Below are 22,335 nucleotides of genomic sequence, written 5' to 3' on the forward strand. Positions count from 1 at the left end.
CACCATTGCAACAAAAAGAATAAATACCTAGGAATAAACCTACTTAGGGAGACAAAAGACCTGTAGGCGAAAACTATAAGACACTGATGAAAGAAATTAAAGATGATACAAACAGTTGGAGAGATATACCATGTTCTTGGATTGGAAGAATCAACATTGTGAAAATGACTATACTACCCAAAGCAATCTACAGATTCAATGCAATCCCTATCAAGTTACCAATGTCATTTTTTACAGAACTAGAACAAAAAATCTTAAAATTTGTATGGAGGCACAAAAGACCCCGAATAGCCAAAGAAGTCTTGAGGGAAAAAAGCGGAGCTGAAGGAATCAGGCTCCCTGACTTCAGACTATACTACAAAGCTACAGTAATCAAGACAGTATAGTACTGGCACAAAAACAGAAATATAGATCAATGGAACAGGATAGAAAGCCCAGAGATAAACCCACGCACCTATGGTCAACTTATCTATGACAAAGGAGGCAAGGATATACCATGGAGAAAAGACAGTCTCTTCAATAAATGGTGCTGGGAAAACTGGACAGCTACATGTAAAAGAATGAAATTAGAACACTCCCTAACACCATACACAAAAATAAACTCAAAATGGATTAGAGACCTAAATGTAAGACAGGACCCTATAAAACTCTTAGAGGAAAACAGGCAGAACACTCTATGACATAAATCACAGCAAGATCATTTTTGATCCACCTCTTAGAATAATGGAAATAAAAACAAAAATAAACAAATGGGACCCAATGAAACTTAAAAGCTTTTGCAAAGCAAAGGAAACTACAAACAAGAGGAAAAGACAACCCTCAGAATGGGAGAAAATATTTGCAAACGAATCAATGGACAAAGGATTAATCTCCAAAATATATAAACAGCTCATGCAGCTCAATATTAAAAAAACAAACAACCAAACCAAAAATGGGCAGAAAATCTAAATAAACTTTTCTCCAAAGAAGACATACAGATGGCCAAGAAGCACATGAAAAGATGCTCAACATCACTAATTATTAGAGAAATGCAAATCAAAACTACAATGAGGTATCACCTCACACCAGTTAGAATGGGCATTCTCATAAAATCTACAAAGAACAAATGCTGGAGAGGGTGTGGAGAAAAGGGAACCCTCTTGCACTGTTGGTGGGAATGTAAATTGATACAGCCACTATGGAGAACAGTATGGAGGTTCCTTAAAAAGCTAAAAATAGAATTACCATATGACCCAGTGATCCCACTACTGGGCATATAACCAGAGAAAACCATAATTCAAAAGGACACATGCACCCCAATGTTCATTGCAGCACTATTTACAATAGCAAGGTCATGGAAGCAACCTAAATGCCCATTGACAGACAAATGTATAAAGAAGATGTGGTACATATATACAATGGAATATTACTCAGCCATAAAAAGGAATGCAATTGGGTCATTTGTAGAGACGTGGATGGATCTAGAGACTGTAATACAGAGTGAAGTAAGTCAGAAAGAGAAAAATAAATATCGTATATTAACGCATATATGTGGAACCTAGAAAAATGTTACAGATGAACTGGTTTGCAGGGCAGAAATAGAGACATGTAGAAAACAAACGTATGGACACTAAGGGGGAAGTGGCAGGGGCTGGTGGTGGGATGAATTGGGAGATTGGGATTGACATATATACACTAATATGTATAAAATGGATAACTAATAAGAATCTGTTGTATAAAAAAATAAATAGAATTTTAAAAATCCCCCCAAAAAACCCCAAAAAACAAACAAAAAAAAAGAAAGTAAGTTAAAATTCAGTGGAGTAAACCATGGAGACATACCTTGCTTAATGTGATAGAAATGGCCCTGAAGGTTGCACCTGAATAGAATATTTATTAATCATAAGGGGGTCATTATTTTAGAGAAAACGTAGTAAAGAGCTTAGTAAAGCAAAGATTCCGTTTTTGCAAAATAAACCATGCCTCCTGATTTATCTGATATACACATTTGGATTTTATGTTTCAGATTTTCTTTTAAGTAATATATGCCTATAAAACTGAAAAGACCTTAACAGTTTTATGGGAGGCTGGAGCTTGAGCAGGGATCCCTCATGATTTTTCCATTTTTTAGGCTTCCTCCTTCCCTTCAGATGGAAAAGTGACTGGAATCTTTGGCAGCTTTTGACAGGCCCCTAGGAGCCACCTGCAAGAACATATCATCTTCTGTGGGAGAATCTGCATATTTTAGACTTCCTATTTTCTCATGTACTTTCTCTGTTCCTTTGAACAGAGGCACAAGGAAACAGGAAAGCTGGATTTGGGCTCTGGTTCTGCCCTACATGGCTGCATGATTTGAATACATCTGTTGGCCTCTCTGGGTCTCCTTTTTTCCAATCAGTAAAATGAGCAGAGTAGACTTCATGATTGCTAAATTCGCATCTGGCGGTGCAATCTTAAAAAACAAAAATAAATTTTAGAGTCCATCTTTGAAAACACCACCAAATCATGAATTTCTTTATTCATACTCAAATGCTAACTACCAAGGACACATGTGTTGTGCTTTTCTGAAGGCAAAAATGACACAGAACTTCTGGGAAACCTATATATTTAACAGAGCTAAATGGTTCCTGTGGGACTTCCCTGGTGGCACAGGGGTTAGGAATCTGCCTGCCAATGCAGGGGACACGGGTTCGAGCCCTGGTCCGGGAGGATCCCACATGCTGTGGAGCGACTAAGCCCGTGTGCCGCAACTACTGAGCCTGCGCTCTAGAGCCCATGAGCCACAACTACTGAGCCCGTGTGCCACAGCTACTGAAGCTCGCGTGCCTAGAGCCCATGCTCCGAAACAAGAGAAGCCACTGCAATGGGAAGCCTGCGCACTGCAACCAAGAATAGCCCCGTGCTCGCTGCAACTAGAGAAAGCCTGTGCGGAGCAACGAAGACCCAATGCAGCCAAAAATAAATAAATAAATAACAAAAAACCATTCATGTAGTGGCAAACCGTATTCTTTTTTTTTTTTTTTTTTTTTTTTGTGGTACGCGGGCCTCTCACTGTTGTGGCCTCTCCCATTGCGGAGCACAGGCTCCGGACGCGCAGGCTCAGCGGCCATGGCTTACGGGCCCAGCTGCTCGTGGGACCAGGGCACGAACCCACGTCCCCTGCATCGGCAGGCGGACTCTCAACCACTGAGCCACTAGGGAAGCCCCAAACTGTATTCTTGAGCAATGGTGGAATATGTTTTCTCAGGTGAGAGCTTAAATTTAGTTCTACTGGGGCTTAATTAAGGAATGCTGTCTGTAGTTACGAGCAATTCTGTGGATTAAATTCACTGACAAAATAGAAATGCCCGAGAAAGCAATGCCAGTCTTTGGCATTTGAGGCATAATCTGGTTTAGTTAGTTTTGGTTTTTAAATTTGAAGGAGATTCAAGGCTCTGTTGAATGGACTAGGGGTGAATCCCAATGGCCTTGACAAGTTGCAAAGAGCCAGGGAAGTTTATTTTGTGTCTGGGTTGTTGGGTGAGTTCCCGAAACCAATTTTCTGCTGGAAACGGTGTGTATCCTTCTGGCAGTAAGCTGCTTGAGCAATGAGCTGTCACATTTCAATGCAGAAGCCTTTTGTTTGGCAGTGAGATAATTTTAGTTCTTATTCTATCAGGAATCTACTTAGAAATTCAGCATAAATGCATTTGGAGTACACTGGGCTCTTCATAGGGGAGCTGAGGTCCAGGAAAAATCATAATGTGGTTTTTCCTTATTTTCTCATCTTCCTCTCCTTCCGTGTGCCATGTTTTGATACAGGAAAAAGAACGCTAGAGGCAACCTTGAAAGGTGGTTCCCAAAGCACAGTATGTGTGGAGTGCAGGGAAGTATGTACACAGCAGCATCCTATCCTCACCTTACCAATGGTGGTCAGAGAGCGATTTAGACTGAAGCTGTGTATATCGGTTGCTGAGGTTTTGTTGGCATCTTCTGGCTTTTGCACTTGATAAGCTTCATCAGCTTTCTCAGCTTTAAACATCTGTGATACTAAGACAAAACTGGAAGCATTGTAAAGAATGTACTCAGATTCAAATTGCTCACAGGTCCATGAGGGTAGACTATCCAATCTTGTTTACTTTTATCTTTAATTTTTATAGTATAAATTGTTCATTTGTTCTTACATGCTATTAGAATGGTATTCAAGCAGATTTTCTTATTATCATTTTGTGATTCTTTGTTTCTTATGTAAGGAAAAAGAGACATGAGAAAATTACAATTTTAAGGTGGCTTAGTGTGTGTTTTCCAATGGAGAGCTTTGTGTAAAATGTAACCTGAACAGAATCTTGATGTCTTTCTTCCTTGCCATGAAATTCCTATTCACTTATCTTTATTTATGTACCAACAGAGACCAAACTGCAGCTTTTCCTTTACATTTCCTTATATTTGCTCTTTCAATAACCCTTTTGAATTCAACAGAGCATGTAATTATTGCACCATATAGAAACAGTTGGGGGAAACAAATGGCATAGTGCAAAAGGTATAATTTATGGAGGTAAGTCATCCAGAAAAATGTGGAAAGAATGTTCAATTTACTTTAAATATCTTAATACCATGGCCTTTTCCCCCTTTCAGTTGTGCACATTAAATTCTTTGTGTGACACATGAAAAATTATTAAACATATGCCTATATAAAAATCTACAGAAGTTGCTGTAAAAATCAAAATGTTCCAATTTAAATGACAATAGAAAACCAGAGTTTAAGGCATTTTTTTCCTTGGTTCAAATGTGACTATAACTAGAGACAAGACATTTTCATTTGTCAGCAGCTCAAATAACTTAACGTTCTTCAATCTTAGAAAGATGCGAAGGTGAGGTTCTAGCCTTACAGAACACTAGCATGAAGTGTGTGTATGTGTATGGTGGTAGAATGGAACTACTAGTGACATTTTGATGTTAATATTACCTGAAAACCTGATGCATAGAATACTATAGGACTGTAGTAGTGTAACAATTATGCACTCACACAGTCATACTCATCACATATATGTTTGTGTATATGTATGTATACACATGTATATATGCCTATCTTGTAAATTTATGAATAATACACTAACATATTTAATCTTGGAGTTAGGATTTTCCGAATAAGCAGAAGTAGGGTACAGTATATGGGGAAACACTGTTTTGGAGTGTTTACTTCAATATTTAGGTTATTTTACTTCTATTAAATCTCCATGCTAACTGTGGATGTCTCCCATCTTTTAGCTCAGCAGATCTCAACACCGGATTCAGTAGAATTATCTAGGGAACTTAAAAAAAATTCCACTGCCCAGACTCCATCTCTGGAGATTCTTTTTTTTTTTTAAATTAATTAATTAATTAATTAATTTTGGCTGTGTTGGGTCTTCGTTGCTGCACATGGGCTTTCTCTAGTCGTGTGGAGTGGGGGCTACTTTTCGTTGCAGTGCGTGGGCTTCTCATTGCGGTGGCTTCTCTTGTTATGGAGCACAGACTCTAGGCATGCGGGCTTCAGTAGTTGTGGCTCGTGGGCTCTAGAGCGCAGGCTCAGTAGTTGTGGCTCACGGGCTTAGTTGCTCTGCGGCATGTGAGATCTTCCCGGACCAGGGCTTGAACCCGTGTCCCCTGCATTGGTAGGCGGATTCTTAACCACTGCGCCACCAGGGAAATTCCTGGAGATTCTGATTTAATTGATCTGGGAGTAGGGCTGGGCACTGGTAATTTTTAAAAGCTCTTGATGAATCTAATGTATCGTCAGGGTTGACAGCTACTGCGTTAGCTGTGTGTTGACAAGCAGTCACTGTCAATATCTAGCAACAACCACGTGGTGATCTGGGCTTTGCTGAGATCTTTTCTGACTCCTTGTGACTTGTTAAAACTCAGAGCTGCTGAGGTCTGCAAAAGGGCACCATCTATCGCTTCAGACAAAAAGAACAAGGAAAGGTGAAGCAGTGGAAATGACTTAAGACAGGTTAAAAGTGAGGCGACTTGCACCAGAGTATAAGCTGAGGTGGTCAGGACTTGAACCCAGGTTTTTGTAGTGATGTGGTTGTGAGTGAGGGCTCTAGAGTCTGCCTGCTGCTGGCCTGAGTGTGTCGGCTCCTGCGTTAACTAGCTGGTTGAGTGATGATGGGCATGCCATTATTTGTCAGCCTGGTAAATACTCTGGAACTTCTCAGTTCCTGAGCCAGTTACGTTTGGGGAAGAAAAATATTGCAGTCGCAGACTTATGTGACAGGTCTTAGTTATCCTCTTTGGGCTAAAGTTTTCATACCTATGAAATGGAGATAATTAATGGTTGAGAGGATTAAATGATGTAATAAATGTAAAACCACTTATGACAGTACCTCACACATAATATCTCCTCAGTACATGAGAGCTAGTATTATTATTATTACTGCTGTTTTTATTTGATTTTACATCCTATTCTCTTTTTTACTATATGATGCTACTTAACTCAGATTGTGTATAGATGTCTCTATCTTAACTTTTTTTCTCATGAGTTGGAATCTTTTACTCTTAGGAGCTGGGCCCTAAATCACATTTGTCACTCTAACACTTATCTGAATGATGGACTGTTTTCCCTTTTTTTTTGATAACAGTTCCTTGGATGGCTTCATTTGCCTTTTCTCCTAAGCCAACTAGAGATATAGAAGAACATTTTATTACTTACTTTTCCTTATGTACTAGAAATAAAAAAAGAGGCTAAATGTAAATAGAATTAAAATAAATTTATATAAGTGCTTTGAAAATGAAGTTCTTGCTGTAATAATACCAACTTGTATATGGTGCTTACTATGTGCCAGGTATAATTTTAAATGTTTTACATAAAATATTTAAAAAAACTTTTTATTATGGAAAATTCCAAACACAGACAGGAGTACCTGTGTATGTAGAATATATGAACCTCCACATACTCATATTTCATTTTTAACTATTACTCCCTCATGGTCAGTTTTGTTTTATCTATAGCCTTCCAACCCCACTATCTTAATCTCATAAATATTTTTCTCTGAATAGTTCAGTATGCTATGCATCTTGAAAAGACGTTTTAAGAAAGATTCTCACAATGCCAGTATCACACATAAATGTAACCCTTGTAAAGAAACCTTATATGTTAGGTAGTGTTATCCCCATTTTACAAAAGAAGAAGCCAAGGCACAGACAAGTTAAGTAACTTTCCCAAGGTCACATAGCTAGTAAGTGACAGAGATAGAATTTGAAACCAGGTGGTCTGGCTACATAGTCTGTGTTTTTAACCAGTTTGACGTACCAACTTCTCTAATGAACAAATGCTCTTGTCCACGAAAACTTAATCAGTCAATCTAAGAAAGAAATGGAAAATTTTATTCGAGCCAAATTGAGGTTATAACCTAGGAACAGCATCTCAGAAAGCTCTAAGAACTGTTCCACCTGTTAGAAGTTAAGGCACAGTTATAGAAGTTTTTTGAGACAGAGGGCTGTATGTTAAATGACGTATTATTGACAGTTTACACAATCCAGATCTAAGCGTCATCGCAGCCCCTTACAAGATCAAGAAGGAATGTTATCTTTAGTGAGTTGTCTTGTTGGTGCTAGGAAAATGTTGCTCTTTATGGTTGAGCAGGTATTTCTGCCGGTGGGGGAGGTTGGTCGATGCATAATGCAGATACACAGTGCACAGTGAGAGGAGAGAGGAGGCCAAAGGGCAGAGAAAAGTTTTCATGTTTAAATTTTTCTTGTCTTGCCATACAATGTGAATTTTATTTCACACTATAAAGAGTGATTTCTTTTCAGTGCATGTGAGGTTTCAGCTTTTGATGCTCTTATTATCCTAATTAGTTGGGTGTCATGTTGAGCACCACAAGCCAGTGCTGCTCTCTGCAGCTGCATGGACTTAGGTTTCTGACAGACCTGAGTTTGAACCCTGGCTCCATCACTTATTAGCCATGTGACTTTGTGCCCATTGCTTATCCTCTATAAACCACAGTTCCTTTGTTTCTTATATGATGATATAACAATACCTACTTCATGGAACTGTTGTGAGTTGATGTGTACAGAATGCTTTGTACCATGCCTGGTGCATATTGGTACTTATGCATTATAATATGGGTACATAAATTAGGCAGCTAAGTGTTTCTAGGAAGACAGGTGTATATTTGCAAATGTTTGGGGTATTTAAGTAGTTTTTAAATGCTAACATTCAGAAGTGTAGATTTTTTTTTAAAATCATTGAAAGGACACAGTGTACCTGATTAGATTTATTCTCATGACTTGATTGGTTAGGCAGCAGTCCCTCTGAACGGTCAAGAAATGCCGTGTTGAAGACTTAGTGCAACTCATTTAGAAATACCTCCTAATTTACAGCTGGGAAGCTGCCAGCTTGTTAAATAGAAATAAATGTTATAATATATTAGCTCATATGAGCAAAGGAGCAGCATCTTCAAGGAATAATGTCTCTCTCTTTGAGCTACTTTAAAGTTATTTGTCAGCATCCATCCTAAGAACACAGTGAAATTCTCACGGAACACGTACGCCTGTCTTTTGTTGCCTGGCTTCCTCCACTTCAGCTGGAATGCACACTGTGAACGATACCATGGAGTGTGAAGAATGTTAAGACCAGGGGAGTGTAAGTGTGTGTGTGTGTGTGTGTGTGTGTGTGTGTGTGTGTGTGTGTGTGTGTGTATGTGTGTAGGAGTCTCTGTGACTGCCCTCCAAAATTAAATATAAATTGTTTCTTAATCACCTGCTCTTTTGGAATTTATGTGCATTCCTATATAATACTAATTTTGATAATCAAGGGTTGACCACACACAGAATATTTTGTGGTATTTTTCCTTTGGTCTGTAACATCTGATATTCAGAAACTGTACCACATTCCAGATCTTCTTTATTTTTTCCGCATTCATATTGCTTCTTCCGAGGATTTATATTCAACAATTCAACCTTGTCAAAGAAGAATCGTGCCTTCCCAATATTACACTTAATTGTGTGCCCTGTTACTTCTAACCTGTGTGATCTATATACCTTGCACATTTTGTCAACAATGCCATTCCTTTTAGTATTCCCACTAGGTAAGAACACTCTGTAGCCTTGTTCTTTCTCCTTTCTCTGCTTTGTTAGGTAAAAATGAAAAGGTTACTTTGATTTACAAGGAGCAGCTGAGCTTGGCTCTCACCTTGGATGTCCTTACACAATGAAGAAAACAAATGTTATTTTCCTCTATAAACGTTGTATTTGAGAATTTTCTTCACATGTCTTTTGACTTCCTGCCCCTCGGTTTAGAATCCCTCCCTAGCCACCAAAAGTGAGAATTGTGGAGGATGCTGATTCTGGGAAATCCTCATGTGAAACCAAGTTTCTTGCCTCCAGCAGTGTATTTATAGGGGAAATTAGGTTGCTTGCTTTTCCTATAGTTGTGTCAAGGTCATAACTCATGCTGTCTGATCAAACACTTGGCAGGATTTAGATGACTTGCTGGCCTGTTAGAGTTTTGCATTAACAATTTCTGAATAAAATAAAAACTCCAAACTATATTCAGTTTAGGAAATTCAATCCTGGATATACAATTAGGAAATTGGGAATGGTTTGTCACTCCGATGAGTTCAGTTTTGCTTCATTTTATCTATCTATCTATCACCTACCTACCTACTATCTGTTTATAGGTTTTTTTTTTACAATCCCCTTTTTGAAGTATACTTTTTGTACAGTGTGTCAATTTTAAGTAGAATTTATTGACAAATGTATATATTCAGGTAACCACTACCCTAACCGATTTATAGAACATTTCTGTCACCCCCAGTCTTTCCTCATGCCCTTTCCAAGGTTGATAAGAACACCCTTCAGAGACTGTCATTCTTAGATGAAGACCCATCATCAAAGCCTAGTTGTAACTCTGTGGCTAAGGCTGGCTTTTCTTTAACAAAAGCAACATTCACTCTGATTACTTTATTTTAAGTAGAAACATGCAGGCACTAAAAGAGTTCCTACTCTTGACTGACAGCTCAGAGAGGAGGAAGGGGGGATGGGTGGAAATGAGTGGCTGCTGGGTAGCAGTTTATATAACTGCAGTCAGCTCAAGATACTGGCTTCAGCTTTTGAAGGACCTGGCTTTCTGTGGCTTTAGCCACAGAAGGGATGAATGATAGTCAACGTGCGCAATGAAGGCAGCAAGGTGACCCAGAGGAAAAAATGTCAGATGTGGTAGAGGTCAGAGAGCCGTGCTGAATTGTCATTCAACAAATGTAGGTTTGGTATAGAGACCAAAGGCAGTTGCCAGAGAGTTAAAAGATGTTAGAAGTATGTGTTCAAGAACAGAAAGTATCCAGAGTATATACAGAGCACACTGGTCAAGGTATTGGCCCTTTATTAAATCAAACAATTCTGTGTACAATGGAATATTACTCAGCCATAAAAAGAAACGAAATTGAGTTATTTGTACTGAGGTGGATAGACCTAGAGTCTATCATACAGAGTGAAGTAAGTCAGAGAGAGAAAAACAAATACCATATGCTAACACATATATATGGAATCTAAGAAAAAAAAATGTCATGAAGAACCTAGGGTTAAGACGGGAATAAAGACACAGACCTACTAGAGCATGGACTTGAGGATATGGGGAGGGGGAAGGGTAAGCTGTGACAAAGTGAGAGAGTGGCATGGACATACATACACTACCAAACGTAAAATAGGTAGCTAGTGGGAAGCAGCCGCATAGCACAGGGAGATCAGCTTGGTGCTTTGTGACCACCTAAAGGGGTGGGATAGGGAGGGTGGGGAGGGAGGGAGACACAAGAGGGAAGAGATATGGGGACATAGGTATATGTATAACTGATTCACTTTGTTATAAAGCAGAAACTAACACACCATTCTAAAGCAATTATACTCCAATAAAGATGTTAAAAAAATAAAAAAATAAACAATTCCGCCTGGGCAAGGCAAAGGTGGGACTTTATCGTGGTTGACATATTAGGTGAGAGGGTGAGGCAAAGGCGAGGAGACTGGTGATTCCAGTTAAACAGGGTTTATTTTTGTTGAGATAGGTCTGAGTTCTTTCCACGGTATATCTCTATGGGCATTTGATATTGTTCAGACAGCTCTGTTATAGGATTTCGATGCCTTTAGTGGCTCAATCAATCATCTGCAGTAAGGTTCAGGTTGTTTTCATGCTGTAATGTGCTGATGAAGATGGCAGTTAGCTCTTTCATTATAAGAATGGAGGGAGTGCAGCAGGGGAAACACAAATGCTCTTTCTGATTTAAATTGCCTGCATACAATTAGATCTGAAAATAATAGTTTGAAAGATGGAATAAGATAGAAGCCTCAGTTTTGCCCATATGCCAGGCCTTATTTATTTTTTATTATTCCATTTATGCAAAATTTAAATCGAAGGACATGCAACTTGGTCCAAAAGACATCTAACAAATAGTGACTTCTCTGGAGAGTGGATTCAGAGCAGTTAAAACAGGCTCACATAAGGAAGGAGAGTGCCGTGGTTATTGTGGTCAAATTTCATGTCCAAGTTCAGAATAATTTTCCAAAGCAAGAGGATTCTGGTGATGCCAGGACATTGGGCAAGGACTCCAACAGAAGTGGCACACGGTGTTTTTTTGCCATCCTGACAAGGAAAAATGCCAGAGATTCAGTTGATCCTATGGGCTCTTCACAGGATGCCTGAATTTCCCTTTGAGATTGTATTTCACCAGAATTCAATCAGTTGATTTTTTTGTATGGTATTTCCCCACCCTCCTCAGAAAGAGTGAGATGTACCTTACAATGTACTAAAATATCCTTTAATCCATGCCATGTGGCAGCTTATTGCTATTTAAGTAAAATAAATAATTCTTAAATATGCATGCACTTTTTGTATAGACATGTATTTGAATTACCAACTGTTTGTTGTGTTTTTGTTAATTTGCATCAAACCAGTGTGTTCGATGGTTATATTCCTCCTATGAACAAGCCTATTATTTCATTTCTAGTACATGCTAATTCTCCTAAGACTAGAGTCTTCAATTCATTTCCTTGGAGACAGGGTAAGAAAATCCCAAATTTATCAGGATCTGACTATTGTTCACCTTGGTAAATTTTAGTTATAATTTGTTTCCGCCACCAAAGGATATTTTGTTTAAGCAAAAAAAAGCACATACAACCTTCCTTTCTAATTCTCTAAATCACGTTTTAAATACAATCCCTCCTCTTGCCCCAGCTTTGGAGAGACTAGTTTTCTTCTTTCTCAGTTTTCTCTGTTTTCATTCTTTAAATGTGCCTGGATAACAGTGATTTTTAACTTTCCATCTTACAGCTATTGAATGAAGACCCTGACCTGTTGGTCCTAATAAAAGAGTTATGAACCATGCCCTGCTAAAATGACTCCACTCCCCCCACCTCTCCCTTCACCCTGATAAATTCCCTTGGTGGGTGATAAAATACTGGATTGAAGTGGACACATTTGGTCTCTGTTAAAGCTATTTACGGTGATTTCTCTGCCACAAGCATTATACTTAGGGCAACCAGATGCTCCTCTTTCAGGGTCCATCTCGTAACATATTCTCTCAGTATTCCAAGAACTCCTTTGGGTCCAGCAAATTATCCCCTCTCTGCAAGTGCAGTTACATAACATAGCTCCATCCAGAGAAGCTGTGCATATAGAGAGGAAAAATAGCACAATAGGAGAGCCACCTTTAATTTTTTTAAAAAATCATTCTACTAAATGTCATTTGCTTTCTCTTTGTCCATATTCTTAGCTTCCTATAGTGAGGGACATTAGAGATGGACTGGCAGTTGTCCAGAGGACATGGATGAGTTTTATTCTTTGCTCTTTTGTTTCTGAAAGGATACAAACTGGATGAGACATTTTAAGGCTCAGGTAAACAGACATCCATGTCAGAGTTTATTGTGAGACCCAGTATTTTTGGTTTTTCTAATAAATATATTGCACTTTTCTCCATTTATCCTTTTGACGATTATTATATCAATTAAAGAAACAAAATCCCCACAGCACCACAGTCATCTCCCTGGGCCTTAGGCCTTAATGCTGCTAGGGCTACATAAATATCTGTTTGAAGAAGACATTCCTTTTTTTTTATTAAAAAAATTTTTTTAACATCTTTATTGGAGTATAATTGCTTTAGAATGGTGTGTTAGCTTCTGCTGTATAACAAAGTGAATCAGCTATACATATACATATATCCCCATATCCCCTCCCTCTTGCGTCTCCCTCCCACCCTCCCTATCCCACCCCTTTAGGTGGTCACAAAGCACCAAGCTGATCTCCCTGTGCTATGCGGCTGCTTCCCACTAGCTATCTATTTTACATTTGGTAGTGTATATATGTCCATGCCACTCTCTCACTGCGTCCCAGCTTACCCTTCCCCCTCCCCGTGTCCTCAAGTCCATTTTCTGTGTCTGCGTCTTTATTCCTGGAAGAAGGCATTCTTGAAGATCTGTGTCTTTTATTTACATTTATGGAAGATCTAGTTGATCTACTCTAGGTTACAGTTTGTCAGTTGGATGTTTGGTGTTGTATCATCTCCTTTAAGTTTCAGCACCACTCTCCAAGGCCTACCTTTTTTTTTTTTCTGAGACTAACATTAAGAATAATAGCACTAATAGTATTGTTAAAACTGCAGTTTGCTTTACTTATTACAGCATAGATGAGTGCTTCTCTGTAAGTTCCCAGGAATGTGGAGAAGTTTGTCTTTATTCCTCCAGGTGAGTTGCCTGGGAGCCCAAAAAGGGCAGGAAGGCTGTGGTAGACCAGAACCTTCTCCTTTTCAGCCTCGCCAGACACTGTTTCCTCAGTTCCACAAGCAAATGGCACAGTTACCAGGTCTAGAAAACAACATCCCCAGAAGAGACTATCAGATTTCATGGAGACTATCAGATTTCATTTTCTTCTACTGTTTCCAGAAAATAATTTCCTTTTAGGTGTGGCAGGGAAACAGATACTCAGAATTACATGGCAACTTTCTTCTCAGGAGCTGTGAAAAGTTGTCTGTAGAAATAGATTTTAAAGACAGTGTGTATTTCTTCAGGGGAGAAGTCAGTGTGAAAACTGGATGATGCTATATCCTATATGGAGTCTCTAACACAATGCCTGGCAAAAAAGTAGGCATTCAAATATTTGCTGAATCAAAATTTCTGTATTAAAAATATCTATGAACTGGAAAAACAAAAATAGCATTTTAAATATTAAGTATCAATAGTGGTTGTTGTGGGAAGAAGACAAAATGACTAATGTGGATGCATGCACATACACTCAGCATGTTTATATACAGCTTGTGAAGACTTAACATTCATTCCTCTTATGCCCCGACTGGATGAAATTCCTTTGTTATAGATCTTGATCTTGACTGTTTCCATTGCTTACTTTGGAACTGGCTCACAGGACCTAAGTTTCCTGTATGTAAACATGCCGTATTTAAAAACTGTTTTGGAAGCCCTGATGTAATCTTTTGAAATACAATTTGCTGAAGTGAAGTCTGCTTTTGGAAAAAAAAAAAAAATCCTCTTTGGGAAATAGGATTGTCTTTGTTCAGTTGAGGCATAATTCAAACAAGGTTGTTATATCATTCAAATTAAATTTGGAAAAATAGAGAACAGTCCAAAATTCTAATATGATAGAAAGATAACTACCAAGTTTGGTGAGATCTTACTCTCAGAAAATTAGCTTCAATTTGATTCAGTTTTACTTAATTCAACTCACTGAACATTTAATTTGTGCAGACATTGTGCTAAGTGCTAGAAATACAAAGATAATTTAGATGCAATTTGTACCCTCTAGGAACTCACAGACTGGTGGGGAAGATATATGATTCCATTAGAATCTAACCTCCTTGAGAGCAGAACTTTGTTTTGTTCACTCTTTCATCCCTAATGTCTAGAATAGTTTTTGGCACATAGTAGGTGTTTTAGTTTGCTCAGGCTGCTATAACAAAATACCATAGACTGGGTGGCTTAAACAACAGAAATTGATTTCTCATACTTCTGGAGGCTGAAAAGTACAAGATTAAGTTGTCCGCAGATCCAGAGTCTGGTGAGGAATTACTCCCCAGCTTGCAGACAGCTGCCTTCTCCCTGTGTACTCACATGGCCTTTCCTTGGTGTGTGCTCATGGAGAGAGAGAAGGCTGTTACATCTCTTCCTCTTCTTATAAGGGCACTAATATCATCATGAGGGCTCCACCCTCATGACATAGTTTAAACCTAATTACCTCTCAAAGGTCCCCCCTCCAAATACCATCACATTAGGGTTTAGTATTTCAACTTGTGAGTTTAGGGAAGGACACAAACATTCAATCCATAACAGTAGGTGCTTAATTAATAACTTCTGAATAAGAAAAAGAGGGATGGATTATTATTTTGGAAGAAGATTCTGATTATCATGTAGTTGCATGACCAATGTTCACTAGTAGGAAAATTGAGCATGCTCCTACCCAATCCCTGTTATCATCTATAGAGGATCACAAAAATTGCCACCCTTTTCAAATTCTGGATTATAACCTGGTATATTTGGATGGAAACTTCGCATCACCCACTGTTGTCTCAGGGCTATCTTCCTGCATAGGACAAAGCATAACTTAATAATTTCTCTAAGACAACTAAGTCCAAGGGAAGCATCCTGCAAGCACTTTTTCCCCCTTTTAGTTTATCTCAGAATATTTTTTAAAATAGATCTTTAAAGGAGTATAATTGCTTTATAATACTGTGTTAGTTTCTGTTGCACAAAAAACCGAATCAACTGTATGCATACACAAGTCTCCATATCCCCTCCCTCTTGAGCCTCCCTCCCATCCTCCCTATCCCACCCCTCTAGGTCATCTCAAAGCACCGAGCCAATCTCCCTGTGCTATGCTGCTGCTTCCCACCAGCCAAATATTTTATTTTCGGTAGTGTATATATGTTGGTGCTACTCTCACTTTGCCCCCAGCTTCGCCCTCCCACCCTATGTCATCAAGTCCATTCTCTATGTCTACCTCTTTATTCCTGCTCTGCAACTGGGTTCATCAGTACAATTTTTTTTCTTTTTTTTAGATTCCATATATATGTGTTAGCATATGGTATTTGTTCTTTTCTTTCTGACTTACTTCACTCTGTATGACAGATTCTAGGTCCATCGGGCTCACTACAAGTAACTCAATTTTGTTTCTTTTTATGGCTGAGTAATATTCCATTGTATATATGTACCACATCTTCTTTATCCATTCATCTGTCAGTGGACATTTAGGTTGGTTCCATGCTATTGTAAATAGTGCTGCAATGGACATTGTTGTACATGTCTCTTTTTGAATTATGGTTTTCTTAACAAAGACCTAAAAGAACTAAAGAATAAACAAACAGGGTATATGCCCAGTAGTGGTATTGCTGGGTCATGTGGTAGTTCTATTTTTAGTTTTTTAAGGAACCTCCATACTGTTTTCCATAGTAGTTGTATCAATTTACATTCCGACCAACAGTGCAGGAGGGTTCCATTTTTCTCACACCCTTCCTAGCATTTATTGTTTCTAGCTTTTTTGATAATGGCCATTCAGACTGGTGTGAGGTGATACCTCATGTAGTTTTGATTTGCATTTCTCTAATAATTAGTGATGTTGAGCATATTTTCATGTGCCTCTTGGCCATCTGTATGTCTTCCTTGGTGAAATGTCTATTTAGGTCTTCTGCCCATTTTTTTTAACCGGATTGTTTGTTTTTTTGATATTGAGCTCCATGAACTGTTTGTATGTTTTGGAGATTGATCCTTTGTCCATTGTTTCATTTGCAAATATCTTCTCCCATTCTGAGGGTTGTCTTTTCATCTTGTTTATGGTTTCCTTTGCTGTGCAAAAGTTTTTTAAGTTTCATTAGGTCCCATTTGTTTATTTTTGTTTTTATTTCCGTTACTCTAGGAGGTGGGTCAAAAAAGATCTTGCTGTGGTTTATGTCAAAGAGTGTTTTTCCTATATTTTCTCTAAGAGTTTTATAATGTCAGGTCTTACATTTAAGTCTTTAATCCATTTGGAGTTTATTTTTGTGTATGGTGTTAGGTAGTGTTCTACTTTCGTTCTTTTACATATAGCTGTCCAGTTTTCCCAGCACCACTTATTGAAAAGGCTGTCTTTTCTCCATTGTATGTTCTTGCCTCCTTTGTCATAAATTAGACACCCACATGTGCGTGGGTTTGTCTCTGGGCATTCTATCCTGTACCATTGATCTCTATTTTTGTTTTTGTGCCAGTACCATACTGTCTTGATTACTGTAGCTTTATGGTATAGTTTGAAATCAGGGAGCCTGATTCCTCCAATTCCGTTTTTCTTTCTCAAGATTGCTTTGGCTGTTTGGGGTCTTTTGTGTTCCAATCCGAATTGTAAGATTTTTTTTTTCTAATTCTGTGAAGAATGCCATTGGTAGTTTGATGGGGATTGCATTGAATCTGTAGATTGCTTTGGGTAGTATAGTCATTTTCACAACATTGATTCTTCCTATCCAATAACATGGTATATTTCTCCATCTGTTTATGTCATCTTTGATTTCTTTAATCAGTGTTTTACAGTTTTCTGAGTACAGGTCTTTCACCTCCTTAGGCAGGTTTATACCTAGGTATTTTATTCTTTTTGTTGCAGTGGTAAATGGGAGTGTTTCCTTAATTTCTCTTTCTTATTTTTCATTGGTGGTGTATTGGAATGCCAGAGATTCCTGTGCATTAACTTTGTATCCTACAACCTTACCAAATCCATTGTTTAGTTCTACTGGTTTTCTAGTGGCATCTTTAGGATTTTCTATGTATAGTATCATGTCATCAGCAAACAGTGGCAGTTTTACTTCTTCTTTTCCAGTCTTTATTCCTTTTTTTTCTTTTTCTTCTCTGATTGCTGTGGCTAGGTCTTCCAAAGCTATGTTGATTAACAGTGGTGAGAGTGGACATCCTTGTCTTGTTCCTGATCTTAGTGGAAATGCTTTTAGTTTTTCACCATTGAGTATGATGCTTGCTGTGGTTTTGTCATATATGGCCTTTATTATGTTGAGGTAGGTTCCCTCTATGCCTATTTTCTGGAGAGTTTTTTTAATCATAAATGGGTGTTGAATTTTGTCAAAAGCTTTTTCTGCATCTATTGAGGTGATCATATGGTTTTTATTTCTTAATTTGTTAATATGGTGTATCACATTGATTTATTTGCATCTGTTGAAGAATCCTTGCTTCCCTGGGATAAATCCCACTTGATCATGGTGTATAATCCTTATAATGTGCTCTTGGATTCTGTTTGCTGGTATTTTTGTTCAGGATTTTTGCATCCATGTTCATCATTGATATTGGTCTATAATTTTCCTTTTTTGTGATATCTTTTTCTGGTTTTCGTATCAGGGTGATGGTGGCTTCGTAGAATGAATTTGGGAGTGTTTCTCCCTCTGCAGTTTTTTGGAAGAGTTTGAGAAGGATCGGTGTTAGCTCTTCTCTAAATGTTTGATAGAATTCGCCTGTGAAGCCATCTGGTCCTGGACTTTTGTTTGTTGGAAGAATTTTAATTACAGTTTCAATTTCATTACCTGTGATAGGTCTGTTTGTATTTTCTAATTCTTTCTGGTTCAGTCTAGGAAAATTGTACCTTTCTAAGAATTTGTCCATTTCTTCATGGTTATCCATTTTATTGGCATATAGTTGTTTGTAGTAGTCACTTATAATCCTTTGTACTTCTGCAGTGTCAGTTATGATTTCTCATTTCTAATTTTATTGATTTGCTTCCTTTCCCTTTTTTTCTTGATGAGTCTGGCTAAGGATTTATCAGTTTTGTTTATCTTCTCAAAGAACCAGCTTTCAGTTTTATTGATCTTTGCTATTGTTTTCTTCATTTCCATTTCATTTATTTCTGCTCTGATCTTTATGATTTCTTTCATTTTACTGACTTCGGGTTTTCTTTGTTCTTCTTTCTCTAGTTGTTTTAAGTGTAGAGTTAGATTGTTTATTTGAGATTTTTCTGTTTCTTGAGGTGAGAGTGAATTGCTATAAACTTTCCTCTTAGAACTGCTTTTGCTGCATCCCATAGGTTTTGGGTCATCCTGTTTTCATTGTCATTTGTTTCTATGTATTTTTTTTTGTTGTTGTTGTTGTTGTTGTTGTACGTGAGCCTCTCACTGCTGTGGCCTCTCCTGTTGCAGAGCACAGGCTCCGGACGCACAGGCTCAGCGGCCATGGCTCACAGGCCCAGCTGCTCCGTGGCATGTGGGATCTTCCCGGACCGGGGCACAAACCCGTGTCCCCTGCATCAGCAGGCAGACTCTCAAACACTGAGCCACCAGGGAAGCCCTCTATGTATTTTTTTATTTCTTTGATTTCGTCAGTGATCTCTTGGGTATTTAGTAGCACACTGTTTAGCCTCCATGTATTTGTGTTTTTTACAGTTTTTTTTCCTGTAATTGATTTCCAGATTCATAGCATTGTGGTCAGAAAAGATGCCTGATGCGATTTCAATTTTCTTAAATTTTCCGAGGCTTGATTTTTGACCCAGGATGTCATCTATCCTGGAGAATATTCTGTGTGTACTTGAGAAGAAAGTGTATTCTGCCACTTTTGGGTGGAATGTTTTATAAATATCAATTAGATCTATCTGGTCTGTTGTGTCATTTAAAGCTTGTGTTTTCTTATTTATTTTCTGTTTGGATGATCTGTCCATTGGTATAAGTGGGGTGTTAAAGTCCCCACTATTATTGTGTTACTGTCGATTTCTCCTTTCATGGTTGTTAGCATTTGCCTTATGTATGCTCCTATGTTTGCTCCTATGTTGGGTGCATAAACATTTATAATTGTTATATTTTCTTGGATTGATCCTTTGATCATTATGTAGTGTCCCTCCTTGTCTCTTGTAACAGTCTTTATTTTAAAGTCTATTTTATCTGATATGAGTATTGCTACTCCAGCTTTCTTTTGATTTCCACTTGCATGGAATATCTTTTTCCATCCCTTCACTTTCAGTCTGTATGTGTCCCTAGGTCTGAAGTGGGTCTCTTATAGACAGCATATATATGGGTCTTGTTTTTGTATCCATTCGGCCAGCCTGTGTCTTTTGGTTGGGGCATTTAATCCATTTACATTCAAGGTTATTTTCAATATGTGTGTTCCTGTTACCATTTTCTTAATTGTTTTGGGTTTGTTTTTGTGGGCCTTTTTCTTCTCTTGTGTTTCCTGCTTAAAGGAGTTTGTTTAGCATTTGTTGTAAAGCTGGTTTGGTGGTGCTGAATTCTCTTAGCTTTTGCTTGTCTGTAAAGCTTTTGACTTCTCCATTGAATCTGAATGAGATCCTTGCTGGGTCGAGTAATCTTGGTTGTAGGTTTTTCTCTTTCATCACTTTAAGTATACCCTGCCACTCCCTTCTGGCCTGCAGAGTTTCAGCTGATAACGTTATGGGGATTCCTTTGTATGTCACTTTTTGTTTTTCCCTTGCTGCTTTTAATATTTTTTCTTTGAATTTAATTTTTGTTAGTTTGATTAATATGTGTCTTGGTATGTTTTTCCTAGGGTTTATCCTGTATGGGACTCTGTGCTTCCTGGACTTGGGTGACTATTTCCTTTCCCATGTTAGGGAAGTTTTCAACTATAATCTCTTCAAATATTTTCTCAGACCCTTTCTTTTTCTCTTCTTCTTCTGGGACCCCTGTAATTCAAATGTTGGTGTGTTTAGTGTTGTCCCAGAGGTCTCTGAGATTGTCTTCAATTCTTTTCATTCTTTTTTTCTTTATTCTGCTCCTCGGCAGTTATTTCAACCATTTTGTCTACCAGCTCACTTATTCCTTCTTCTGCCTCAGTTATTCTGTTATTGATTCCTTCTTGCATAGTTTTCATTTCAGTTGTTGTGTTGTTTATCTCTGTTTGTTTATTCTTTAGTTCTTTTAGGTCCTTGTTAAACATTTCTTGTATTTTCTCAATCCATGCTTCCATTCTGTTTCTGAGATTCTGGCTCATCTTTACTTTCTTTACTCTGAATTCTTTTTCAGGTAGATTGCCTATTTCCTCTTCATTTATTTGGTTTTGTAGGTTCTGCCTTGCTCCTTCATCTGTGACATATATTTTTGCCAGCTCATTTTTTTTTTTTTTTATGAGTGGTATTGTGTTCCTGTTTTACTGGTTGTTTGGCCTGAGACTTCCAAAGCTGGAGTTTATAGGCTATTGGGTAGAGCTGTGTCTTTGTGCTGAGATGAGAACCTCCGTGAGACCTCACTGATGAATATTCCCTGGTGTCTGAGGTTCTCTGTTTGGAAACTCTAGATCAGCAGCATCCTGGCATAGGCAACAGAGAATCAAGCCTGTCCCGTAACTGCATCATCCAGAACAGGCAGGTTTGTCTGCCAGGAGAGGAACCACAAACAGAATTACAATAGCTGGTCTCCTATCTGATGTGACTGGACCCAGAAGCTAGTTATTTAATCAACAAAGTCAGCTAAAAGTGGAAAGTCATAAAAGAGGATGCATGATAACTCACGCAATTTATTTAAATGTACTTTAAAACATGTGCATGCATATTCATTATTCAGTATTTTGATATGGGGTCAGGGCATTCGTTAAGTACTGTTCTGCTGATTGGAATACCTGTTTTTCTCTCTTACATAAACGTTGTCCATAATGCATCTTCCATGATTCCCAGTGTCAGTGTCTTTAAATTAGACAGAGAACTTCAGTATAGTTGGAAAGAATTCTGAGAACAAAATCTTTCTATACCTATATGATTTTCTGTAGTTTTATGGTTATAAACCTCCTAAATCCTCACCAGTTTGCCTCTATTGAATCCTTTCAAAATAATAAATTCTTTTTAGATGAGTATGTTGTTGGTTTTCCCCAATATTTTATTAAATTATGAAATTGCAATAACAAGTACAATTTTCATAAATAGGTTTCAGAAGAGACACAACTGATTTTTTAAAAAATAGATTTATTTATTTAATTTATTTATTATTTTTGACTACGTTGGGTCTTCGTTGCTGCACGTGGGCTTTCTCTAGTTGCGGCGAGCGGGGCCTACTCTGTTGTGGTGCGTGGGCTTCTCATTGCAGTGGCTTCTCTTGTTGCAGAGCACGGGCTCTAGGCATATGGGCTTCAGTAGTTGTGGCTTGTGGGCTCTAGAGTGCAGGCTCAGTAGTTGTGGCACACGGGCTTAGTTGCTCTGTGGCATGTGGGATCTTCCCAGACTAGGGCTCGAACCCGTGTCCCCTGCATGGGCAGGCGGATTCTTAACCACTGTGTCACCAGGGAAGCCCCACAACTGATTCTTGTTAAGAGTACAATTCGATGGTTGGGAGCAAAAATGCACACCGCGGAGTAGCCAGTTAGCTGTGAGTGGGGAAAAAGGTTTTGTAGAATTAGCACAAGCTTTGCCTTGAGTGGGCTGAAAGCTGTGTTATTAGCAGTTAT

This window comes from Lagenorhynchus albirostris, chromosome 6, assembly GCF_949774975.1.
Source record: "Lagenorhynchus albirostris chromosome 6, mLagAlb1.1, whole genome shotgun sequence".
Taxonomy (NCBI): domain Eukaryota; kingdom Metazoa; phylum Chordata; class Mammalia; order Artiodactyla; family Delphinidae; genus Lagenorhynchus; species Lagenorhynchus albirostris.